Genomic DNA, 25760 nt, shown 5'->3' with positions numbered 1-25760 from the left:
AACTCTCTGTAACATGAAAATCAGACTAAGAGCCATTCCATACAAAAAAAGTTTCTTGGCAGGGTGCATCTGAAAAGAAAAAGCCAGGAACAAAGCAATCGAATAATGAAGGTATAGATTTTTAATAATCATGAGCAAGGTAAATTAAAGGCCAATTAAAGTTTCAGGATCGTTTTGCCCTAATGACAACAACAACAAAAGACAAATGAAATTTATTTGGTTCCAAAGAACAAGATAAAATATTGAAATTCTGATTTCAGTTATTAAGAACAGGAGAAGAACCTGAAAGATTGCCACAAATATGAATAAGTTCCCAGAACACTTCTAAAATTTCACCTCTGCTTTCCTGTTCCAGCCTGCTCCCCCTCCTGGCCCACAGACAGTCCTAATTTTAGCTGTCAGCAAGAAAACGCTTTAGTAAATCAAATGCTTCTCAGTAGAGACCATCGCTAGGGAATAGGGGCTAACTAAAGGGTTAGATGGAATTTAAGTTTTAATCCTGAAAGGTATCCTCACTAGAAGTCCTTAGACAGCAGATGCCATGCTCTGCCATTAACCCAGTATCCGAGAAGCTCAAAGCATGGCCTTGCCCAGAAGACTTCTGGGATTTCCTTGGCAAAACGACATCAAGGGCCACATGCTTCCTTTTCCCTTGCTGACTCTCCAGGCATCACCTACGTTCAGAGTTGAAGAAAGGTAGAAACACCTGTACTCTGAAGTGTTAGAGGGACTACAGGGAGGAGCGGAGATGTTGATCTGTAATACGCAGATAGAAGGTGGTGTTGTTTTCTTTTCTTCACATCTTCACCTGTGTGCTTAGAGCCTCCACGCCACCAGGGAAGAGATGAGCCAAGACTGAAAATGTACAGAATATAAATTAGGTTTTGGTTTGTTTTTCAGGCGGCAATATAAGAAATGCCTGTAAAACAGAAGAAAGCTCACCAGGTACTTTGACTGAGGTCAAGAAGTTAGACACCTCCACTGCAATTTAAAGTGCAGTCCTGTCCGTGGTGTGGGGGTCAGGGAAGGAGCCTGCCCCCACTGTCACCTGCAGCAGCCTCGGGAAATCCCCTCATCTTTTGCTGGGCTTACGCTAAGCTGAGACTTGTGGATTTGAGGCAGAGAAGGATTTCAGGACTCACCAGCATGTAGCAGAGTTGGTGTTCAATAAGGTATTTTAATATAGGGTTAAGGAAAACAAAAGGCTCAGGAAAAGGACCAGGGGCACGCTCCAGGCTTCTCTGAGAGAGTCAGCCCCTATGAGGCTCATGGCAGGGCTGGGTGAGGAGGCTGGCGAAGCTGTCCTCCCCAAAGGAGCCCAGATGACTCACAGGTGGTTCCTGAGGTGCAGCTGGCAGGATTCCAGGGGGGAAGGTCCAGAAGGTCCGCACCACAGGGAAACAGGATGGGGGGCTGACTTTTCAAAGTTACTAGTTCTGTTGGAGACTCTCAGGAAATACAGACACTCAGGCCTTGGCCTGGTGCTTGGATGCTTTGACATGGGAATGTGATGTTTCTGTTGGCCACCTTTGAAGCAAGTGCTCCTTAGCTGCGCTGGGGGCTTCCCTTATCACCTGCTGAAGACTGGCTCTAGCCTGAGAGCTCTTTTCTCCTCTCAGGTCCCATAACTTTCCTGTCTCTCTATGTTGCCTCAGGCCTGAATATTGTTTTTGAAAAAAGGAAAAGGAAGAGAAAGGAGGGAGAGGAGGAAGAAGGTGTTGGGGAGCATCCAGAGGGACCATCACCCAGTGACAGTGTGCCTCGCTCTCCCAGGACGTGCTCTGCCCTGCAGCACAGCACAGGGAAGAGTCAAGCCACGGTGTCGCTGTGAGCTCAGGTCACACACCTCTCTCCTTGGAGCGAGGCGGCAGTGAGAGGACTGAACGCAACCAGTGCGATCCCACACCCACACCTGTACTCCCGTGTTCTCGGTTGCTGGTGACTTATCCTGCCAGTCCTTGCCACTTGTCAGCCATATGAGAAGAAACTTCCAAGTCTCTGGGATTCTGATGCTACTCATACAGCTAAGACTAGAACTTCTAAATCTGTGCCACGTGCTGTTAGTCTCTAGGAGCCTGGAAAAAATAAACGGTATCTGGTAGTGCTCAGAGGAGGGGCCGAGCCCTCCATGAGGGCTAGACCGTCTCCATCTAATTGTTTATGGTCTCTGCCTCATGGAATTAGAGTCCCTGCTCACTCGTTCCTCCTCTAACTGCCACGTGGGTGGAGACCCAGGCCACTCTTAATTTGTCTTATCTTGGCAACCTATAATCTGGCCTGATTTGGAAGTTCCAAGTCAGGCCTTTCCCTCTAAGCTCAGGCCTGTGTCCTGCAGAGGCACCCGAACAGGGTGGGAAGGGCCCTCTGTGGTACCTCAGAGAGGACACCCCCAGGAGACCAGAAGTCTAAAGGTTCCAATGGCATTACATTTAGCGCCACAACACATTACTTCAGAGAAAATGATGTAGGAGAGTGGAAAACACCTCAAAGACACTCCTCTAAGGCAAGCGTGAGGTGGAGAGATGGGAGAGAAGGAGAAGCAGAAGTGTGAGCACTGTGAAGATAGGAGGAACTGGAGAGGCAAGGGTGGTGAGGAACGGCCTGAGGTGAGAACCAGTGCTCCACAGAGGGCCATGCCCTGGCCAGTGCTGCCACAGAGGGCCACGTCTGGGTCTGTGGCAGCAGGGGTCCGTGTCAGAGTTACCTGGCCTATGGTACCACTATGAGCATCCCTGGGCTGCTGCCAGGGCTGTGGTGATGTCCTCACGTCCTAGCAGAGCTAGCAGAGGTCGTGAGAGCAAGAGCATGACAGTGCTGAAGAGCTGGCCCCGGGGCATGAGTTTGGGAGATCGGGCTCACCCCTTCCTGGCTGCTACAGGCAGAAGAGCTGGTCCCGCGCCTCACCCAGTGAGGTGTGAGAGCTGGCCCTGGCAGCAGGCTGACTACTCAGCTGCAGCCCAGGCCCAGGCCCAGGCCCAGGCCCAGGCCCAGGCCCAGGCCCAGGCCCAGGCCCAGATCCAGGCCTGCGAGTTAGCCCACCCCAACATCTACCCATCTATGAACTGCTGGAACTTGTGGAGGAGCCAGTCCTGCAAATCTAAAGCTGCAGGATCCTCATGACCCTGCAACAACAGGATATCTGGGAGGACCCTGGTGAGGATCCAGCAGTGATGGTGTGGAGAAGCCGGGGGGGGGGGGGTGACACACCACAGCTCCAACCGAGAGGCTATTTTCTTCTTTTAGGGGTGGAGGGCGGATGTGGAGGGGCACGGAGATGAGTGTGGTTGGGGGGCAGGATGTGAAACTCACAAAGAATCAATAAAAAGAATAAAAGGAGAATGAGAAAGAAAAATAATATCTGGGCCAGCTAGAGCGGGAAAGCTGCAATGGCCAGCACCGCACCGCTCTGGTATAGCTGGGATTGGGGCCACTAACCTGGCAGTGGGTGTCTGAGCTGACGTGTGGTAGAAACAGGTCGGGCCAATGCGGCTCCCCGGGCATCCAGGACAGAATCCTCCACTGGTGCCAGGTTTGGTATGATTGGAGAGATATGGCAGGAAAAACACCGGTGACGAAGGCTTTCCTTTTTCCTGCCATTTGCAAAATCTGAGTTTGCCTATACAATCCAGCCTGATTTGGGCCGTGCATGCTGGGCAGAGAGTGAAAGCCAGACAGCAACTGCAGGACAGGCTGACTCGCACGGCCACAGGGCTTTGCTGGGTTATAATTACCAATATTGTGTTGGCAGCTTTGTGGGGCTATGTGCCATGGCTTTGCTCAGATGTGTATGCTGACTTTCATGTCAGCTTTTGAAAGCCGTAATCACTGGACATTCAGCTTTAGAAAAGCAGTGAATGAATTCACTCTTCCCATTGGTTTCCTCCTAGGACGCTGCAAACCTGGGAGGAAGGTAGTCCTTGCTCCCATTTTCCTCAAGAAAAACAACTGAGGTTAAAGAGGAAACCAGGCTGGCCGGAGTCCAGGTGTCAGCTTCCTAAAATGCAGTGACAAATCCCCCGGAAGTGCATCACCTGTGACCACTGCAACCTGTCAGCCCCAGTTCCGAAATCAGGGAGTCACAGCCTCTGAGCCTCTGAGGCTGCTTGGCAGTTTCTTCTTTGCCTCTTTCCACCTCTGGGTAACTGTCCTGGTTAGATTTTGTCATCTTGACATGAGCTGGGAAGAGGAATCAGTTAGTAAATTGTGTCTATCAGATTAACCTGTGGGCGTTTCGGCTGCAGCACTTTCTTGACTAAGGTTGATACTGGAGAGCCAGCCTCTGCGGGTGTGCTGTCTCCCTCCCGGGATGTATACACAAGTGGACTGTGCAAACGTGACCAGTAAGCAGCCTTCTGTGGCCTCTGCTGGGGTTCCTACCTCTGCTTCCTGCCTGGCTTCACTTGATAAAGGCATGGAAGCTCTAAGTCAAATAAACCTTTTCCTCCCAAAGTCATTTCGGTAACCAAATCTGGGCATTAGCCCCAGGTGATCTTCAGTTTGAACATAGATGCATAGCTCCAATTTTCTTCTAACCCATCTTCTCGTGGGTCATGTTCTTTGTCTCTGTTTATGTGAGCATTTTCTTTTAAAGATATGAGTCATGTTGGATCAATAACACAGTTTACTCCATCATGACGCCAGCCTCACTATCACACCTTGTCCTGTTCCTAAAGGTTGCATTCTGTGGCGCTAAGAGTTTTAAGAAATTATGTGAAGAATGAACATAACTCTAGGCTTCTAATAACAGACACTAAATACTAATCCTAAAATGTGTTATGAAAGAATGGATCGCTATTATAGGATCAATGGGACACTAGCCATGCTTGAAGAAAGTTGAGAACAGCTGGCAAACATAAGCCTAAAGCGAGCTGTGAAGTTCAAAATCTTCTCTTCTGTCCACTCAAGGGCTTTCAGAACAGCAAAGCAGAGATGGAGGCTTGAAGAGTTTTAACACAATTCTGCTAAACCAGTGGGGAACCACTAAGTCACATGGGCACACTTGTATCTTCCAGAAAGTCAGGCAAAAACTGAAACCCTAAAATTATATAGAGGAAATATGAAATAAACACCCTCTGTAATTTCCTAAAAACCATATCAGCCCCTCAAGACAAACAAATACAGCACAGCTATGACGTATTATCTGAAATGTCCACTGCTTGATAATGATATTGGAGAGCCAACCTCTGCGGGTGTTCAAGCTGCCTGAAGAACTGCAAAGAAATTCAAGAGATGGAAAACACAATGAAGGGAAAGAAAGATTTTACTAGATAAGTTTGACAGCAGAAGAAAGAATGGGTGAACACAGAGATGTGGCCACAGAAATCATCCAGCTGGGAAACAACAAAGCCAGCAGTGTCAGGGGTCCAGAGAAGCCAACTGTCCAAACTGTATCACGGGAGTCCAAGAAAGACAAGGGAGAAGAGTGTACAAGTATTTGAAGATGTAATCCTTGGAAATTCCTCAATTTGCTCAAAAGCTTTAACCCACAGAGCCCAGAACCTCAAAGAATCACAGAGAAGGAAAGAAGGAAGGAAGAAAGGAATCTAAATATAAGTATGTTATGGTCAAACAGCTGAAAGTTGGAGACAATCTTGAAAGCACAAGAAAAAGTGATACAACACAAACAGACCAAGCGGTCCACAGCTGCTTCTCAAAATGACGCTGAGATAAAAGCATCCCTGCATAGGAAAATCTAAGACTGACTGGACATTGATAACTGAGTTTTCTCCATAAGAAATATTAGTGGAGGAAAGTGTCCAGTTTTCTGGAAGAAGGTAATTTTTCTTGTCTTATTTCTGTCCCTTTTCTAAGCACAGTTTTCACATTTTCTCTAAAGTGCTCCTCCCCGCCATAGGGTGGCCTGCTCACGTGGCTGACTGCCATGCTGGCTTCACTCAAATGGTATGACCTCCTTTCTCCTCCTTTGCCACTCTCCTCTGCCATGCTGGCTTACCTCAAATGGTATGACCTCTGTTCTCCTTCTCCGCCATTCTCCTCTGCCAGGGCAACTGCCAAGATTTCCAGCTTACCTCTTCTGAAATTTGTCTTTTAGGATCTAATAAAATTGTCCTCAAGCAAACAAAGAAAAAGAAGAAAGAGAGGGAAAGAAGAGAAAGAGGAAGGGAAGAGGAGGAAGGGAGAGAGGGAAAGGTTGTAGTGACAATTCTGGAATATTTTTTCTTTAAAAAACACAGAAATATCATAAGAATGTGTTTTTGTTTTAATCCCAGCTGTGAGGATATGGGGCTGCTTCACAGAAGCTGACTATGATTTGCTTCCTGCGCTAGCAGAGGCCTGGTTTTGCCAGCTGCAGACAGTTTCTGTGATTGTATGACTGTGGAATTCTGGGGACTTTTCGGAGGGTAAATAAATGCCCCGAGAGGTGTGGTTGGTGGTTGTTGACACAGGGCATGATTGCAGTTTGTTAGCAGTCAAAAAAGAAACAAGGGAGAGTTCATATACCTCAGGCTCACAGATCTATTTCTCTTTTTCTCCTATATAATGATAGGGAATGAAACCATAGGGATAAAGAGTGGGAAAAAACTAGATACAGAGAAAGGCAGGGAGGAAAACAGGGAGGGAGGGAGGAAAAGCAAAGCTACAGGAAGTGACATGTCATATATCTCAGTGATGAAGCGTTTTCCAAGCATTCAAGATGCTGTGTTTGTTTCTCGGTGTCACACACACACACACACACACACACACACGGACACACACAAACCATGGTATACTAAAGGAAGACCCTTAAACTGAAAGAAAACTTAGAAGACCAGAAATAGTACATATATGGGTGCACATGCATTTATTATATAGAATACATAAATGCAGATGTGCATTTTCTTTACTTCTCAATATTTTGAAACTGAAAATTATGAAAACCCATAACTCTAAGGTGGACTTTCTCAGTGTACAGCAGATATACCAGAACTATGTAGCTCAATGGTTAGAGGTACAGGGGTGGGAAGTGCTTACCAAATGGCATAGGACGTTCCACAGCACGACTCCTGCGCTGCCTGTGTCAGGCGGAGGCGCTCCCTCCAACATGGTGGAGGCAAATCCGAGTGGGAGAGCTTACAAGAGAGGAGAGAGGGGGCTGCATTCCACAATCTCTTGTGAACCACATTCCCAACAACCTAAGAACCTCCCACCGAGTGTGTCCCTGAAGGAAGCAAGACCTCAATTACATGATTAGACAGTCAACCACATGGAAACCAGAGCAGCTGCCTTAGCTGACCCTGCCACTGTTCAAGAAAGACAAACAGGAAATGCAAAACATACGTTATCCATGGTGTGTGTGTGTGCGTGCGTGTGTGCCTGATCATTTTTCCATTTGAATTATTAGAAATAAAAATCTCTGATCAAATAATTTGATATAATACACATTTATCATATATCGCCAAGTTGTTCTCCTGAGACATTTTTTGCCAAATAACAATATTACTGAAGGATAAGAAATAACCTTTCTCCTCATACTCACCAAGACTAGGTACCATTCATTAAAAATAAGCAAAATTTGAAGACAATTATGATGACACATGTCCATAACCCTGGTACTTGCAAGGCTGAGGAAGGAGGATCAGGAGTTCAAGACCAGCTTAGGCTACATAATGAGACCTTGTTTCAAAAATAATAACAAGTTTTATTATGGTTTTATCAAAATATTACTTTATCCTTCTATTAAATTTTAAGCAGTGTACCCTATACTTTTGTATAAAACACAGTTTATGATTACCTGGACTCAAGTAAGAATCCCGAAACGATTGACACACATTTTCAATTTAAATTGGAACAACACGGGCCAGCAACGTGGCTCAGTGGGGAAAGGCACGCTCTCTAAGTCAGCAACCTGCGTCCAGCCCTAGGACACAGATGATTCCCACAAGTTATTCTATGGTCTCCACATACGAACTTTGGCATGTAAGTGATCAAACACACGCGTACAATAAACACATAAATATTTTTAAAAATCAGAGTGGTATGCCTGCTAAAATCAAAATCATAGTTTTTACTTATCATGATATCTTAAGTGTTTTTATCTTTGCTCTTTTTTCACTTATCTATCATATACCAGATTAACACACATTAATTTGGTTTTTGTCGTTGTTTTGTTTGTTTGTTTGGCTGGTTTTTTGGTTTCCGGGACAGGGTTTCTCTGTGTAGCCCTGGCTACCATGTCGTCTTGGTGCCTCCCAGCACACATGGTGCTGCCCCTAAGTAACTGGTGGCCTTATTTCTTTTCTAAGACTTTTTTACATCTCTACCTTCTTCCATAAGATTCCCTATGCTCTACCCAATGTTTGGCTATGAGTCTCAGGACAGGAGCTCCACAGGGAGACCAACAGAGCCAAAAACTCTGGGCCAGAGGTCCTGCAGAGACCAATGCTCCAACCAAGACCATGCATGGAGATAACCTAGAACCCCTCCACAGATGTAGCCCATGGAAGCTCAGTGTCCTAGTGGGTTACCTAGTAAGGGGAACAGGGACTGTCTCTGACATGAACTCAGTGGCTGGCTCTTTGATCATCTCCTGAGGGGGGAGCAGCCTTACTAGGCCACAGTGGAAGACAATGCAGACAGCCCTGATGAGACCTGATAGACTAGGGTCGGATGGAAGGGGAGAAGGACCTCCCCTATCAGTGGACTTGGGGAAGGGCATGGGAGGAGATGAGGGAGAAAGGGTAGGACTGGAAGGAAAGGAGGGAGGGCCTACAACCGAGATACAAAGTGAATAAATTGTAATAAATAATAAAGAAAAAGAAAAAAGAAAAGAAAAAACAATTAGATCTACCCAAAATAAAATGTTACATTGTCATAAAAAAGATTAATTTTTAAAAATTATATGTATGCACATCTGTGGGGGGAGGAATGAGCATATGGACACAGTACCTGCAGAGGCCAGAAGAGGGTGCTGTATTTTTTGGTGTCACCCGACATGGGTGCCGGGAGCCAAACTCCAGTCCTCTGCAGATGCAGCATGAAACCTTAACCCCGGAGCCGCATCTCCAGCCCACAGTTTGTGGCATTATCTCTGTATTCACTAGAAACAAGCAAAATGAAAAAGAATCAGACTCCTCCACACAGCACGCTTCCTGTATCCTCTGAAATACGAATTTCTTGTTGCCAGATGCAAACATTAAACCCACTTTAATGGCCTGTGATGTTTTAAGGTACACAAACTTCGCACAGCGTTTAATTCAGATGAATCCACACACCTCAAATGCTCCTTCCCTGCAGCAGTGGTTCTCAGCCTTCCAATGTGCAGCCTTTCAGCTCAGCTCCTCATGTGTGGTGACCCTAACCATAAAATTGTTTTCATTGCAACGTCATGACTGTAATTTCACTACTGTTCTGAATCATAATCTGCTCCACAGGGTATCTGCTCTGTGACCCCTGTGAAGGGTCACTCGACCCGAAAACGGTCGTGACTCACAGGCTGAGAACCACTGCCCTATAGAGATTGTTCAGATTCCCCTTTAAAAACCAACCAACCAACCAACCAACAAACCCTTTAATTTAACGTTAGATGCATTCTAGAAGTCCCAGGTTTGTGTGCTAACCTCGGGCCCGGCGGCTTTGCCGGATTCCCGTGCTGGCTCTGGCAGACTGGGAGCCTCTGGGGCGTCCACAAATAAGAACAGTAGTTGTTTGGTTGTTTATCGTGTTTGGTTTGGGGTATTTTTAAACATTATCTGTCCAGGACTTTGGAAGTCTGGAAGGAAGAACAGAGCAAGCCTTCCGCAGCTCTCCTGGCGCCTTTCGGAACCTCTGGCAGCTTGGAACTGCCATTGATCCAGTTCGGATCTAAGTACCTTCCTGCACGTTAAAAACGCATGGGGAAAAGGAAAAGCTGAGTGAGGATGCACTGCTTATCCCTTGAGACTGCACCTGAAGGGAGGAAGAGACTGGAGAGTCGCCTACCACCGCCACTTACCTGCCGTCGAATGAACACTTCCAGGCAGACACGACACTACACAGGTGTGACTGGGCGCACCGCACGCTCTACATCCCAGAGATGACGGAAACGGTGAGCTGAGCACTCTCCAGCCCTGAGTCAGATCGCAAACAGGCTGCTGCTCTTAAGACATCATGAATAACTAAAGGACATACTTTCCTTTACCTTGTCTTTCCTCTTCCTTCACTCTTGGAGGGAAATATACTTTTTATAACAGAAACTGAGGCTGCGCTGGCCCCAGGCCAGCAGGGCACAGTGGATCTACCTGCCTTTAAGCGCTCTCTGTAGGATTGCTAAACTGTCCAGATTCTAAACTGTCCAGAAGGCTTGTGTGTGGAAGAACTAGGGCAGCCTGGCACTGTTGAGCGTAGGGAGAAGGTGGTGAGGAGAGCACACAAGGCCTTCCTGTCCTTGGTGTGCCTGCAGGGGCTAGCTCAGGACACTTCCTGTCCTTGGGTGTGCCTGCAGGGGCTAGCTCAGGACACTTCCTGTCCTTGGTGTGCCTGCAGGGGCTAGCTCAGGACACTTCCTGTCCTTGGGTGTGCCTGCAGGGGCTAGCTCAGGACACTTCCTGTCCTTGGGTGTGCCTGCAGGGGCTAGCTCAGGACACTTCCTGTCCTTGGGTGTGCCTGCAGGGGCTAGCTCAGGACACTTCCTGTCCTTGGGTGTGCCTGCAGGGGCTAGCTCAGGACACTTCCTGTCCTTGGGTGTGCCTGCAGGGGCTAGCTCAGGACACTTCCTGTCCTTGGGTGTGCCTGCAGGGGCTAGCTCAGGACACTTCCTGTCCTTGGGTGTGCCTGCAGGGGCTAGCTCAGGACACTTCCTCAGCCTCTCTGCTCTGCTCCCGGGACAACCAGCTGGGCAACCAGCTGTCACTTATCCCTGTCACACGGCCTCCTGCCAGGCCCCAAACAGAGGGTAAGCAGGTATCTGATCTAGTAAGGAAAGCTGACTAAGACCTAAAGGCGGCCAGCTGAAAAGATCTAATTTACAACAGCTTGCTCTCTAAATGACTCTCATTTCTTTAGTACCCTCTCACCAACAAACATCTAAAAAGATACCTATCTCCTTTTGATTAAGTGACCAGTTTTCTACATAAATTTATGATGTGTCCATGTAAATCAAGACTTTAAGGCCTTTATTAGAGAAAAATGGTTAGTTCCTAATTTATGACTGAATTTCTACAATTTCCAGTTATGTTTCGTTGTTTCTGAGGGATCTTGATGCTGCACACACGGGTGAAGCCGCCCGCTGACGGCACCTTCTGATCTGAGCTGAGAGTCGGGGTGAGCTGCACTGCTCGGGGCTGGCTAATTGCTGACAAAACTTGCATCAGCGTAATCTTTTATTTTCTGTGTGTCCCACAGCACACTGAAAATGTGTCTGAGTGAACAGTGAAGTTTGTATCCAAGTAATTACATTGTAAAGCTTTGGAGTCTTGGTTACAGTTACAGAAAAGCTGGTCTTCCGGTCTTCCTCGTGAGCCTATAGATCCCTGCACTGATTTCCTCCACAGATTGCCTTAAAACGGGCAGCAGCAGTAACTTCCATTTACAAATTCCTGCACGTTGTTGTCAGCATCTTCTAAAATATTATTCTCTGCATGTGTGATTCATGAAGACAGGCAGATGGTAAATTTCCCTTTGGCAAAATACACCAGCCTCCTTCATTCTGTCATCCATTTCCAAGATCTTACAGCTATGAGCCCTTATCATTAACAAATTGTATGAGATAATCCCTTTACGACTAGGATACTTTGAAGAGAGAAGATAATTTTTTTTCTCTGTAATAGTTCAGTTTCCCGCTGAGCAGCAATAGGTCACGAGAGGGGTGACGTTCACAGAAACCCTGGCTCGTGGCTCAGAGTGCCAGCTTCCACTCTGCACAACCCAAATGAGGCATTTAGCCGGCAAGTTACACCAGTTAACTCCGGCCAGTCACTAACAGCACCGAGAGGAGGAAAGCCCCCTGGCCTGGCACCGTTAGGAATCGGCTCACTGAAAATGGAACCAGACGCAGAAAGATCTGGAGTCAAGATGAAATGATGGGAGGGCAGTCTCAAGGTGCCCGAAAGCATCTCCTTGGCAAAGTCCTCAGAAGGAGCACTCCTAACTCCTTTCTGAGTCGTGTTGGTTACAGACCTAACAGGCTAAGAATAAACAGACAAATGAATTTCCATCACCTTGCCACAGGCTCCCTCTTATGGCCCCTGGACTGCATCTGGCCTTCCACAAGACTAGCATGTAAAGGCCTGTGCTTTCAGAAAAAGCAAGCTGCCACCAGGACCCATTTATGAAGAGTTCTATTTGCTTCTCCATTAATTCCCCAAACACCATGATGGAGATTTGCCAATGTCAGGCTTGAAGACGCTTACACGGAGTACTGTGTCTGTGCAAAGAAAGCTCATAAGGACACCTCTCATTGAGTGAGCCCTACACAGCCTCTGTCTCCTCATTTCACCCCATCTCACTTCCTCTCACTTTCAGCTGAGGCCCCTCAACACGGAGAGAGTTTTCCATGGAGACCACAGAGAGAAGATGATGAAAAGCAGTCACTTCCCTTCATAATGGACTGTGAGTTGAAATCAATCCTTTCCTCCCCAACTTGCTTTGACTGTGCTGTTCAGTGTAGCAAAAGAAAGCAAACCAAGACAATGACTCTGAGCTTTCTTAGCCTGGTCTCACTTCCTTCTTTTCTTACAAAAAAACCCAAAAGATTTATTTTATTTTTTAGTGTGTGTGTGTGTGTGTGTGTGTGTGTGTAAGATAAGGTCTTATTTGCTACCAAACTGATCATATTGAAATCTAACTTTGTTCATAACAAATAAAGTACAATCAACTTAGAATGCAGCTCTGAATGTTTAAGGTGTAGCCACAAAGCAAATGTTCAGCTTCATTGGTCACTCAGTGGTGTGTGCTTCGACCTCACACATTTATCATCTGTGTTGTTTGAAGAAGGGTCTCACTGTGTAGCTCAGGCTGGCCTTGAACTCCTAACCCTCCTGCATCAGCTGCACCACAGGGGTAGGATTACAAATGGAAACCTGTATCTGATTCTCCTTCATGCAAGACCAGTGAGAAATCGATGTCTGACTGTTTCTCCCCCTTCCCTCAGCTAGAGTCCTTCCCTGGGTGTTCTAAACATGCATCATAGGTTGCCATGGACCCTCCCAGAGAAGTTGGGAGGTGGAAGAGAGCGCTTAGCAGTGGAGGCGAGGCCGCCATTCCCTGGCCTCAGCAGGACAGAAGTCACATTCCAGACAGGAAGGAGTTTGCTGCTTCTTGGTGCATGAGCAGCTTGGCCTCTTGAGTGCCTCAGGGAATGACATGACCAAGGGGTGAGGCTCTTTGGTGCTCTTGGCGAAGCTAGCCCTTGGGACCTCACCTCTGTGGTCACCCCACCTGTGCTGGAATCATTTCTCAACTGACTCTGCCTCTGCCCTCTAGATTGTTAATTTCTTAAAACCAAACATCATTTTTTCTTCAGTTTTCTTTTTCTTTCTTTCTTTCTTTCTTTCTTTCTTTCTTTCTTTCTTTCTTTCTTCCTTTCTTCTCTCTCTCTCTCTCTCTCTCTCTCTCCCCCTTTCTTTCTCTTTTTCTTTCTCGAGACAGGGTTTCTCTGTGTAGCCTTGGCTGTCCTGGACTCACTTTGTAGACCAGGCTGGCCTCGAACTTACAGTGATCTGCCTGCTTCTGCTTCCCTGAGTATGGGATCACAGGCGTGCACCACTGCGCCTGGCTTTTTTCAGTTTTCCATTTAAGATCTCACCTCTGTTCAGTCTCCTCCCAACCCTCCCATGGATCAACCTCCCTTGAAAATAGCAGGCACTCAGTATGTTATTTTTTTGTTTAAATCTGAGAAGCCAGAGGCGGTAGTGATAAGAGTCCATACTTCCATAAAACTGCCGAAGCACCAAGCCTGGTTAGCAGCACTGTGGTCCAGCAGTGTTTTCCTCCCACTGGCACGCTGGCAGCTCAGCCATGTACTGTGCTATGTCGGAAAGCATAAGATTCACCCCAAGTCACCCCCATCCCCAGCAAAGCAGACCAGGTCGTGTGCTACCCTGCCAACGGTTCCTCACAGATAAGAGCCTGAGGGTGTACCTGCAAGTTTTGTGTCAATTGGCACAGGCTAGAGTCATTGGGGAGAGCAAGCCTCAACTAAGACAGTGCCCCACCAGATGGGCCTTGGGCATTTTCTTGACTGAGGATTGGTGTGGGAGGGCCAGCTCGCCCTGGTAAGGCTGCCCTCAGCAGGCGGTCCTGGGTGCTGCAGGAAGGCAGACTAAGGGAGCCACCAGGGAGCAACCTAGCAAGCTTGCTCCACCAGGCCCTGCCTCAGGGCCTGCCTCAGGGCCTGCCTCAGGGCCTGCCTCAGGGCCTGCCTTGAGTTACTGCCCTGAGTTCCCTACATGGTAAATCACAAGCTGAAAACGGAAACGAATCTTTTCCTCCCCAGACTGTGTTAGGTCAGGGTGTTTTGTCATAGAAACCCTGACTAAGACAAAGGCCTTCTGCTTCTGACTAAGACCTACAGTGTTGACTACTTCAGTTTTCAAACAATTAGGCTTGAAATCTACTTAGACAGCAAACTCTGGGAGCTTCCGTGCAGATTAATAATATATATTTTATATTATATTTTATAATAATATATATTTTCTCTTTGGCACCCTCCCATCTGTTACACCACACAACAGTAGTTATATTTTCCAAAGAAGAAGAATTTCAGTTGGTCAGGGTTCTCTAGAGCTGTGATTCTCAGCCTTCCTAATGGTGAAGTCCTTTAATACAGTTCCTCACAACCAAAAATGTATTTTACTGATACTTCATAAGGATAACTTTGCTACTGTTATGAATCATAATAAAAATATCTGACATGCAGAATATTTATATAAATAACATAATATAAATACCTGATATGCAACTCCCAAAGCTGCCGTAACCCACAGGTTGAAAAGCCCTGCCGGAGGTAACAGAACTGAAAGAATGAATACACAAACATGGGGTTCGTTAAGGTAGACTACAGGCTGTGGCTTTCTGGTGCAATAAGCCCATCTACTATCAGAAGGTCCAAGAATCCACTCGCTGTTCAGTCCGCCAGGCTAAACGTCTCATCTGGTCTTCAGTAGGCTTCAGTAGGCTGCCCCTCGTCTTTAAGGAGGGGTGGTCCAGACTCAAGATGGACCCTTCACCCTGACAAGATCTGGACCAAAGGTAGATCTTCCCACCTTGAAAGGTTTAACTAGGAGAAGTCCCGCTGAGGCACTCTTCGTTAATTCCAGAAGTGGCCAAGTGGACACCAAGAATTGCCATTACAACACTGTAATTTCAGTTTACTTCACTGTTCCACAGTTTCACTGTGTTCTCTCAACACTCACCCTTCACCCGCTCTGCTTTCCCTCCAGCATCCGCGGAGCCTCTGGCATTCCTGCACTTTTGCTTGTGTTTTGAGTCTCACTGGGTTTAAGCAGGCTGCCCACCTGGACATGGTAGATCCGCCCACTGGTGCCCGGGCATTTCAGCAAGCATCGGCTGCTCACAGCTTCTCAGGGAGGGGCCAGGCCCCGTGACGGGATGCTCATCCTCAGGCCCTGTCCTGTGTAGACAGCCCTTGGCTGCAGTGAGTTCACTACTGCCACCATCACATGGTGCCAGAAGACACTTCCCAGCCCTCTTCGCCATCACCTGGCTCTTACACGCTTTCCACCATTTCCTTAAAAACCTAGGGCAGAGCCGATCTGCAGGTGCACATACATCTTTAGGAGGCAGTTTGACCACAGGCTCACCTAGCAAAGCCGAAGCAGCAGGTTCACTGCGGGCATCTGTTGACCTCCTTGGAGCTGGGCTTTGGAGGAGGTCCACCTACAATGCATGACCCTCTCGTGGAGTGGCCCTCAAGTCCAATCAGAAAGCATCTAGCTGCCCCGTAACAGTGTCACTGAAGTAAAATGAGGATCAGTTGTTAGATCGTGTGTTACTGATTTGCTTATGCACCACTTGTACAGGCTCTTTTCCAAGCAGGACTTCACTTGCTCCCTAACACAAAGTGGCCTGAAGAAAATACTGGAAACAAGGAGCCGTTGCCCTAGCAACCTGCTGACTGCCATGTAGGCTTCTGTGAAACCTTGCTTGCCTGCCTGCCCCACCTTGTGTCTTTAAAATATATAATATAAATATGAAATACAAACTGGAGCCAGGATTGAAGCCTTCCAGGAGCCATCCTGGCTTTGGTCATCACCGGCAACATCTTCCCTCTTCTGTTCTCGTTGGGTTTGGAGTATTTGTTCTAGAAAGATTCTGGCCACACTACTATTATACAATTTTATTTTAGCTATTTGTGAATAATCTATAATGAGTCCACATTCCATGATAAAGAAAAAAACCTGAAAAAATCATATAAAGAATGAAAGGTTTATTTTGGCTCATGGTTTTGGAGGTCTCTATCCATTGTCAGTCCTCTTTGTTGTCTTGGGGTCTATAGTGAAGAATTACCCATCACATAGTAGCCAAGAAAGAGGGAAAGAGAGAGAGAGAGAGAGAGAGGGAGAGGAAAGGGCTGGGATTCATTCCAGTGTTCCTTTCAAGAGCTTCCCCTCTGTTGGGCCTACATCCTTCTGTTAGGTTCTGCTAGAGCAAAACTTTAACTGTGGGTGACATTTCAGACTGAAGCCCCAAGAGGTCCATGAACTAACCCTCAAATGTCTGTTCTGTTTCCTCCTAGAGCACAAATACATGAACCGGGAACAGTCCGTGGGTATGTTAGTGGCCAAGAATAATCACTGTAACTTCCGAACATTGCCTGGATCGTACATTTTCTGCATGGCTTGGGACATTAGAAGTTGCTGGGCACTGAAGCCCCGTCCTCTGGGCAACCTCCCCCTTCTCTCCATGTGGTCTCTTTGCTGGAGCGCTCAAGGTTATTGAGAATTTTTATATTGTAGTGTTTGGCTCAAACTCACATATCCTGGGGGTATAAGACAGGCAAAAGCCTTATTGTGTTTTATATAAACAATCACAATCAAAAGTCAGCAATGTAAGCCCTCCCCACTATTCTCATTTGGCAGTGTCTAACCGGCGCTCAGATCCATGGGAAAGGCCATGCTAACAAAGCATTGCTGGAGCTTTAGAGTTTGCCGTTTTCCCACATGCCACCCCCCTCGCCCTCATCGGCTGATGCTCCGTAGTGTTACCACAAGACCCTTCCCCAGGGGGTACTTCCCTGGCCACTTGGAAGCTCCCCTGTCTGATGCTCTTCTTGCACAGATAGCTGCCTCCTGTGCTTTGACTACGTTCTTGCGGAAGTGACTACAGGGCTGGATTCTACCCGATGCCTCTATGGCACTGAAAGTGCCTTGCGCTCTGCCTGACACGGAGCGGACATCCAACAGCCGTCACTGTGCTTACGTTAATAATACAGATGAGGATGCAGACTCACGTGGGAGTGAGATGAAGCATCTGTGGTTTAACATTTCCAGTCCCTTCTTTTCCCCAGCAGTGAACTAGCTAAAAAGGGAAAGAGAAGCTTTAGGGCCATGGAGAAATGGATCATAGCTAAGACCCCTTGCTGCTCTTAAACAGGACCTGGGTTCAGTTCCCGCACCCACGTGGTGTCTCATCTACATACAAATACGTGTGTGTGTTTATGTGTGCGCACGTAAGAATTCTGTAAATGTTCAAACAACCATCTGGATCTGCTAATATAGGCAGGTATTTAACCATAGAAGTTTCGTTTTAATAATATAACTTATTGAGCACAGGGCTGTTTCACACTGTAAAGATCTTTGAAGGAATGATCTAAACTGCCTCTGCTGACAAATCTGCCCTTAGAGCTTTGACATTTTTGGATGGCAGAAAAGTCAGCGGAACAGTATTTTATGTCGTTAAGTTCTTGCTGCATAACAAAATATTCCAAAACTTAGCAGCCTAAAACAACTACTACTCTGCGGGTTATCTTCGTATAGAGTGGCCAGCTGTCTCAGCTTGTCTAGGACTGAAGGACTTTCTGGCCTAAAGTAGAGAGCTTCCACGCTAAACCTCTGACAATCCCAGGTGAGCCCAGCTGAGGTGCCTGAACACAAGAGCCCAAGACCAAGCTCTCAGCACAAAGGAGATTGATTTGCCCAGAGGTACAAAGGGCAAAGACAGGAGATGGAGAACAAGGGGGGATTTCCCCAGAGGGACTGTGTCTGCGTAGAGAGGAGACAGTCAAATGACAGTGTATACAGGTAAAAGCGAAACCCCATGTCAGCATGAACCGGTTTGTTTTGATTGGGGTGTTAATTAGGGCAGTCAAAAGGGAGCTTTTGATGGCTGGACCTTGGTAGTCAGCCTCGGGAGGTGGAAGGGGCCAGCTTTAGGGACGTGCTCTAGTGGAGAAGGACAAGGCCGCCCAGAGCCTGGTTTCCCGTGCTGCGGCTGGCTAGAGCCCGTCCCCTCGGACCTTGCAGGCCCCTGATCCCAGACAGTAACTTGTGTCAGCGGAACAGCTGGCGGCCGGCTGACGGCGCCTCCTCATTCACTAGCTTACTGTTTAGCAGGCTGTGGCTCGCTGTTAACGGGGTCATCTCGGTTGCCCTTCAGATGGTGGTTTTAGTGTTTCGATTGCTGCCAGAAAGCAGAGCCCAAGGCCTAAGAGCTTTGCTTGTGCATGGTTGCTAAGGACCCACTGGCCGAGGCAAGTCACGTGACTCCCGACCTCAGCTTTCGAAGAGCAGGCTCCGTTTCTAATGCAGCTGGGCGGCTTGTTTCCCTGTTGCTGTGATAGCGTATCTGAGGAGGCAGCCTAAGGGAGGAGTCCTTTATCCTGGTTCGCCATCATCTCGCAGTCGACAAGGCAGCCAGACATCTCCCGGCTGCGCGAGTGGAGGGGAGGTAACTGGCCACTCTGGCCAGAGTCGGGGGAGGTTAGCCCCGAGCCCCTTCTGACAAACACCCTTACATCACCAGCTAAGTCCGGGCTTCTGCAGCCCTCGGGAACAGCCCCGGGGCGCCGAGCATTGAACACAGGGCGAGTGGGCTCGCCGCCTACCGCTCAGGGGAAAGCGGCCACCAGGCCAGCACTCCTCCACCCGCAACAGACACACTTCAAGCTGAGGTACCAAAATCCAACTCCGCAACGCTCTCAGAAAGCCAGGGTAGCCTCAGCGGGCCGGCTTCGGTGACCGCCCACGCTCAGCGGCCCGCCGGACTGGGACCCAAAGCTCGCGCAACCTCCTGCAGCTCCTTCCGAGGCCACATTCTGAAAATGCCTTTCTGGGAAATCTGCTCGCAGAAGATAAAGCGGCTATTAAGACACTTATGATTAGAAGCAGCCATCACAACTCATCAAACGGGAAGAGGAATTAAGTAACAAATACATAGCAAATGTTCAAATTCTCTAGTCGCTGCAAATTCCAAACCAGATTACTGAAATCTTACCTCTCTCTCTCTCTCTCTCTCTCTCTCTCTCTCTCTCTCTCTCTCTCTCTCTCTCTCCAATGTTTTGGTTTCTTCACTTGGCTTTTTCATCAGAATTTTGACACTTGAAGTAGAGAATAATTTGGAATACTTATTTAGACACCTAATTTTCTTTTTTATTTTAAGGCTTATTATGTATACAATGTTTTGCCTGCAGACCAGAAGAGGGCACCAGAGCTCATTATAGATGGTTGTGAGCCACCATGCGGTTGCTGGGAATTGAACTCAGGACTTCTGGAAGAACAGACAAAGCTCTTAACCTCTGAGCCATCTCTTCAGATCCCAAAACCTTCTACTTTTCATCAAGAGATTTCACTAACTAATTTTTTGGTATCTCTCCTAAGCAAAGACTCTTAAATACATTTTTTAAAAGTACATGTATAAATATGTTTATTGAAAGGTTAATAAATATTAGCAGGGGAATTAGACCATTATTTGCTGGCTAGATTTTGCCTACTCACAACATCTTCGGACTTGGGTCCAAAGAGACAGCTCCGTGGTTCAGAGCAGTGCTCCTGCGGAGGCCTGCTGCTCAGGTTCCTGAAGGCAAATCAGTGGCTCACACAGCCCTGTAACTCCGGTTCCAGGCATCCAGGGCCCTCTTCTGGCCGCGGCAAGAGCCTGCACACACTTGAACATGCTGCCTTCCTCATGTACACATAGAATTTTAAAAAGTGGAATAAAAACTTATGAATCATGTAAAAATCAAGTAACAAGTCTTAAAATAAATGAAAGAATTTGCTTCCTCAGCTCCTTTATATGTCTAAAAATAAAAAAGTGGTTACAGGGTAAGTACTAGAACAAAATACATTGGAGTTCGTTGTAGCTGTCTGTACTGTTCATATTATAATCACTATACACTTATTTTCAAAAAGCCACAGATAAATATGCTTCAATCTATCCTCCACAGGACAATTCTCTCTCTCTCTCTCTCTCTCTCTCTCTCTCTCTCTCTCAGTTCTTGTTTATTTAGTGTGTGTGTGTGTGTGTGTGTGTGTGTGTAGGTCAAGGCCAGCTTGTGGGAACCATTTTTCTCCTCCACCATGCAGACCCTGGGATCAAACACAGGTCATCACACTTGGCAGAAGTGTCTTCACCCGCAGCGCCATCCTGTCACCCCTCTTCTGTGTTTGTGTATCTGTGTTTGTGCTGGCTCCTGTGGGAGCCTGTGAGCTCAGAGTCCCTGGAGCAATTTCAGCTGGTAGTGAGCTGCTTGATTTGGGTCCTCAAACCCCAGCCCTCTGGAAGAGCAGCAAGGACTCTTAATTGGTAGACCATCTCTTCAGCCTTCTTTCTGCTTTTAATACCGATATCTATAGCTAAACCTTAATTAACTTTATAAATTAAATATACATGCCTGGAAAACCAGGATCCATGAGCCGAGACAGAAGAATTGAAAATTTTAGGCCAACCTGGCTATCTGAAAATGAATGTTTTTTTTTTTCTCATGTTTAATTTGCTTTGCAAGTTCAGTTACAAGGTAGAAGTCCAGGCAGCTTTGATACATGAGCTGAGTATGCCTGTACATTTGGGATTTACTGTCTTCCAACTGTCAAGGCCACAGCTCCAACCCGGGATGTAATTCTACCTTTATGGATGCCATGAAAAAACACTTGTAATAAGCAAAATAAATAATGCTATTTTAAACAACATATCTTCTGATTAAAGATGTCAGGTGTGGGCAGCAAATGTTATGAACAACAGAATATGTTTGGAATGTGCTCTTGTGCCCTACCGTGACTGCTCGTGAACACGGGAAGATGCCTATACTTCTTGCTTTCCTGCAGAATGGGGCTTCTGACTTATTAAACTCTTTAAGTTTTATTTTACTTTTACTTTATGTGTGTGTTTGCCTGCATGTATGTGCATGTGTATACATGTGCCTGGTGAAGAGGGTGTCAGATGCCCTGCAACTAGAGTTACAGATGGTTACAAATGGTTGTGGGTTATGGAACTTGAACCCAGTACTTATGGAAGAGCAGCAAATGCTTTTCACCACTGAGCCATCTCTCCAGCCCCACGATGACAATTATTTAAATCTTACAGGAAAGCGGTGGTCTCTAATTTAAGAGAACTGGAGGCCACTTGGGATTTCAATTCTTTGATCTTTATTTCTTTAATTACACCCACTACAGTGAGTGAGTGCGTGGCCAAAATGCAACTTTGGGAGGAAATAATTCATATGACTTTCGCTTGCATGCCACGGTCCATCGCTGAGAAAAGCCAGGGAAGGAATGAAGTCGAGGCAGGAGCCTGGAAGCAGGGGCAGAGACCACCTGCTCAGACTGCCTCTCTGTAAAGCCTGTAACCACCTGCCCAGGGTGGCACGGCCCACGGTGAGCTGGGCCTCCCATGCCAATCATTAATCGGGGGAATGCCTCATAGTCGCCCACAGGCTAGTCTTATGGAGACATTCTCTCCATGAGGCTCCCTCTTTCTGAATGACTCTAGCTTGCGTAAACTTGACAAAAGTTAACCAGCGGCAGTACGCATGTATGGAATTTTCAAAAACAAACAAACAAAAAGTAGGCAAAGTCTTCATCATTTCCCGTATGCCAGGGTACAATGATCTCCAGCTGCAGGACACCAACGCTGCCTTGCTGCAGACAGTGCATGTTTGTTTCACTTGAAAGATTTAAGATTAGCGTTGTACGGAACTACTTCATTTCAGCTCACGGGTCAAAACATCTGGGAGCTGTTTCCGGTGCCTTCGAACCTGCTGGGACGATGCTTGCTCCGTGTGCTCCATTTCACCCCAAGATTCTCTACCCCAGCACGGAGGTGAGCTGGGCTCGGTGCGGTCTTTACAGTGTCTCCACCACCGACTCCTGCGTCTCCCCAACCTTCCTCCTTGATTATCACGGTTCCATACGTGTCTACACGTCCGCCTGTGAAGAGCGTCAGCGGAGGCCGTGTTCTCCCTGGTCTGTGTGTTTAGGGCTAGCCACTTGAGCCTGGATAAGCTCTCCGGGTTCTCCTGCTTCAGCAGCCGTGGACTGCCTGTGACCCGTCACCTAGAGGCCTTGTGGATTTCTCCCATCCACGCGGGCAGCAGTCGTGAGGAGGATTTGCAGAGGCAAACGTGCTGTTGAGGAGACAGCGCCGCCCGGCAGACCTCCTAGTCCTACCACCGCTTTGGAAGCAGGGTTGTGTTGAGGTGTGCCAGCTTGGGATGGGCGCCCACGTTACTTGTTCTCTGCCTTTTGACGGGTTGTGGGTTCCTGGAATGGTCTCAGTCCGCTGCAGAAAGAAGCCACTGTGGTGAGGAGTGAGAGCTACGCTGATCTGGGTGGATATAGGCAGTTAGGGCCTGGAGAGACAGTCCAGGCTTAGGGGCCCTGGGTAGGGCGCGGTGACGACAGTCCCAGGTAGGAATCCCCTCCTGCTGAGTGGCCTTAAGTCCAGCTGGATGGCTCTTGTAAGCCCACTGTTGCCCTGTGGGTATCTCGCTGTGTTTGCCCTCTGGCCCTTCAGAGGCTTCACAGCTGGTGGGACTGTGATTGTTCGCTCCCTCGGTGGATTTTATGTCACCTTCAGATACTAGGGAGCTTCCTGCCTAGTCCACGATGAGCATGCAGCCCTGAACCACGGGCGCTATGAAAATAGAAAATACAATCGGAAGAAACTACGACAGGCTCTTTCTGCCCTTTCTCCCCCTTCGTCCCCTTCCTGCCCTCTCTCTTCCTCCCCCCCCACCATGGGCACTCTCTTGCCTCTTTCCCCTCCCTCACAGCTTCCAATAAACCTGCATTTATATAATACAGCTTCGTCTCTCTGTTAGCTCGTTCTGTGTTATTTAACCAATCACCTGGAACCTGACTGGGGGAAGCTGGGCCCCACAAGCTGGACTTCGGGGCCACACCCCTCACCTCATGGTTCTCTGCTGATCCTTTTCAAACCTGAGAGAAGTTGAGACCCCAGCCCTGCCACCAGTCCACCCGAGGCAAGTTTGGATTCACATCCTGTTTCCTCAGGAGCTGCTTCCAGAACTCAGGTGCTCTGGCCTAAACCTCACATTCCCATCATCTGGACCTGCATTTTCCTAGCCGCAGATGGTCTCACAGATCCTGGACAGCAAGTAGGACAACCTGCTCTTGGGACTTGCCAACATTCCAGCTTTTTGACCAAAATCAGTGCCCCCAATGTCAGCCAGAAGTAGCCAGAAAAGATTCTTCTCCCACTAGCCATTCATTATCAACAAATCTAGATGTTAAGGTCCTTCTGCAATGTAGGGCGTGGCCGCCATACCCTGCCCTCCCCCTAGGGGCGGGGCTTCTCTCCCAGAGGCCTTCACTGCATCACCAGACATCTTGGTTCCAGTGTGCCCTCTTTCCGCCCTTTCTCCCTCTTTGCCCCCTTCCTGCCCTCTCTCTTCCTCCCCCCATCATGTGCACTCCCTGCCCTTCCCCGCCCTCGCTACTTCCAATGAACGTGCATTTATATAATATATAAAAAAGAAACTATGATAACCAAAAGAGATGGCTAGCATATACCATTCTTGTGGTAATTAAAATAAATTACCAGCTGTGGTGGCACACTCATTTAGTCCCTGCACTCAGTGGGCGAGTGGATATAAGGGAATCTGAAGCCAGGAAAATCTACATAGAGAGTATCAGGCGACCCAAGACTACACTGTGAGACTGTGTCAAAATGTTTTGTTAGTTTAAAAAAAAAAATGCATCTAGCTCTTAGAAGTGAAAATGGCACCCTATAAAGAAAGATCTTGTCTTACATTTTGATGCAGAATGATATTATAACTAGTAATCCTTAGTAGGAAGGGAGAAGATCATAGCAAATAGCAAACTTCCTGATAAATTTTATCTTAAAATTAATGTCTTAAAATAGACACTCAGAAAAGACTTACAATGTCAGACTCTGGTATGTATTTGAAGGCCAGTGCTAATTCTGAAGTGGCTAAAGAGCTTTAAACTCTTTCATTTTGGCTATGGAGGGGAAGTGGGGAAAAAGGAAAAAGAGAGAGAGGATGACACAGGGACAAGACTGTGATTTTAACAATGGATGTGCTTCTGGCTGGGGCTTGTTGCCACTGCTTTCCTTGTTTTAAACTGGGAGCAGAGGTCATGCTGTGGAGAGCTGAACATTTGTACAGCTGAGCACCGTCCTCAGGCAGTCTGAAACAACACAGCACGAGCACAGAAGTGGGGCCACTTCTGCTCAGGGTTGGCTGAGAGTGACAGGCACCAGGGAAATGCATGGAGCCCTGCTGAGGAGAGCTGGTGTTGGAGACTCAGGAGCGCTATGACATCACTTGCTCTCTCTGAAGATCGCTGTGCTGTTTGTGCCTAGGCTAACTAACTGCTACTAGAATCACATTCCAACAACTTTCAGAAGATTACAAGATTAACTGTTGCTGCATTTCAGCCAAGATGTCCAGCTCTCACCCCAAAAGAGCTAGTCATGAAAACAAATAGCAACATAAAAATTAAAGTTAAAAAATAATCAGTGGTCAGGGCTGGAAACAGCTTAGTGGTTAAAAGTGTGTTCTCCCCTTATAGAGGCCTAGAGTTTGGGTCCCGGCATGCACCTGAGGTGTCCCTCAACAACTGATAACTCCAGCTCCAGAAGAAGCCAGCACCTCTGAGCTCTACAGGCACCAATACTCATGTGCACATACAGATGTGCACACAGAGACATGCACACGTACACACAATTTAAGATAAAAAAAAATCTAAACAATAAAAGAATCAATGGAAAGTGAAATGAATGCAAGCAAATGTGCTAGATGATTAGCAGCTGCAGACTTCAAAGATATGAGTACAATAAATAGATGCTAGAAGACAGAGGAAAATGATGACTGACAGACAGATGATAGCTATATAGGTGATAAATAGTATATAGATAGATGATAGATAAATAAATGATAGATGACATGTTATACAAATATACAGAGGGATATATATATATTAAAGATATTTGAAAATCTAAGAAAAATATGTATTTTAGTTAAAGTTACAATTACTATGGTAAAACGCCATGAGCAAGGGCCACTTAGAGAAGAAAGGTTTAACTTCACTCACTGTTCCATATAACATTTCATCAGCAAAAGCAGTGAGGGCAGGAACTCCAGCAGGGCACGAGGCAGGAGCTGATGCAGAGGCCATGGAGGCTGCTGCTCACTGGCTTGCTCAGCCTGCTTTCTTATAGAACCCAGGACCATCAGTCCAGGGAAGCCCCGCCCACAAAGAACTGGGTCCTCCCACCAATCACTGAGTAAGAAAATGCTCCACAGCTGGATCTTAGGGAATCATTTTTAAATTTAGGCTCCCTCCTCCTTGATGACTCGAGCCTGTGTCAAGTTGACATAAAGCTAGCCAGCACTACATGGAACCATT

The 25760-nt window shown here is 47.2% G+C and overlaps 1 long non-coding RNA gene across 1 annotated transcript in view; it reads right to left on the bottom strand.

The window, feature by feature from the left end:
- Window positions 1–6972: 6972 nt before the first annotated feature.
- The window catches only part of LOC132655316 (uncharacterized), an 89030-nt gene continuing 70242 nt past the window's right edge, over window positions 6973–25760 (bottom strand). Inside the window, exons 4-5 of the long non-coding RNA XR_009593172.1 lie at window positions 8887–9037; window positions 6973–7070 (exon numbers count right to left, since the gene is read on the bottom strand). This is a non-coding gene — a long non-coding RNA (uncharacterized LOC132655316). The remainder of the gene's footprint in view (window positions 7071–8886; window positions 9038–25760) is intronic.

This window comes from Meriones unguiculatus, chromosome 7, assembly GCF_030254825.1.
Source record: "Meriones unguiculatus strain TT.TT164.6M chromosome 7, Bangor_MerUng_6.1, whole genome shotgun sequence".
NCBI lineage: Eukaryota > Metazoa > Chordata > Mammalia > Rodentia > Muridae > Meriones > Meriones unguiculatus.
Note: the sequence above shows the minus strand (reverse complement) of the source record. Positions and strands in the feature narration are given on the sequence as shown.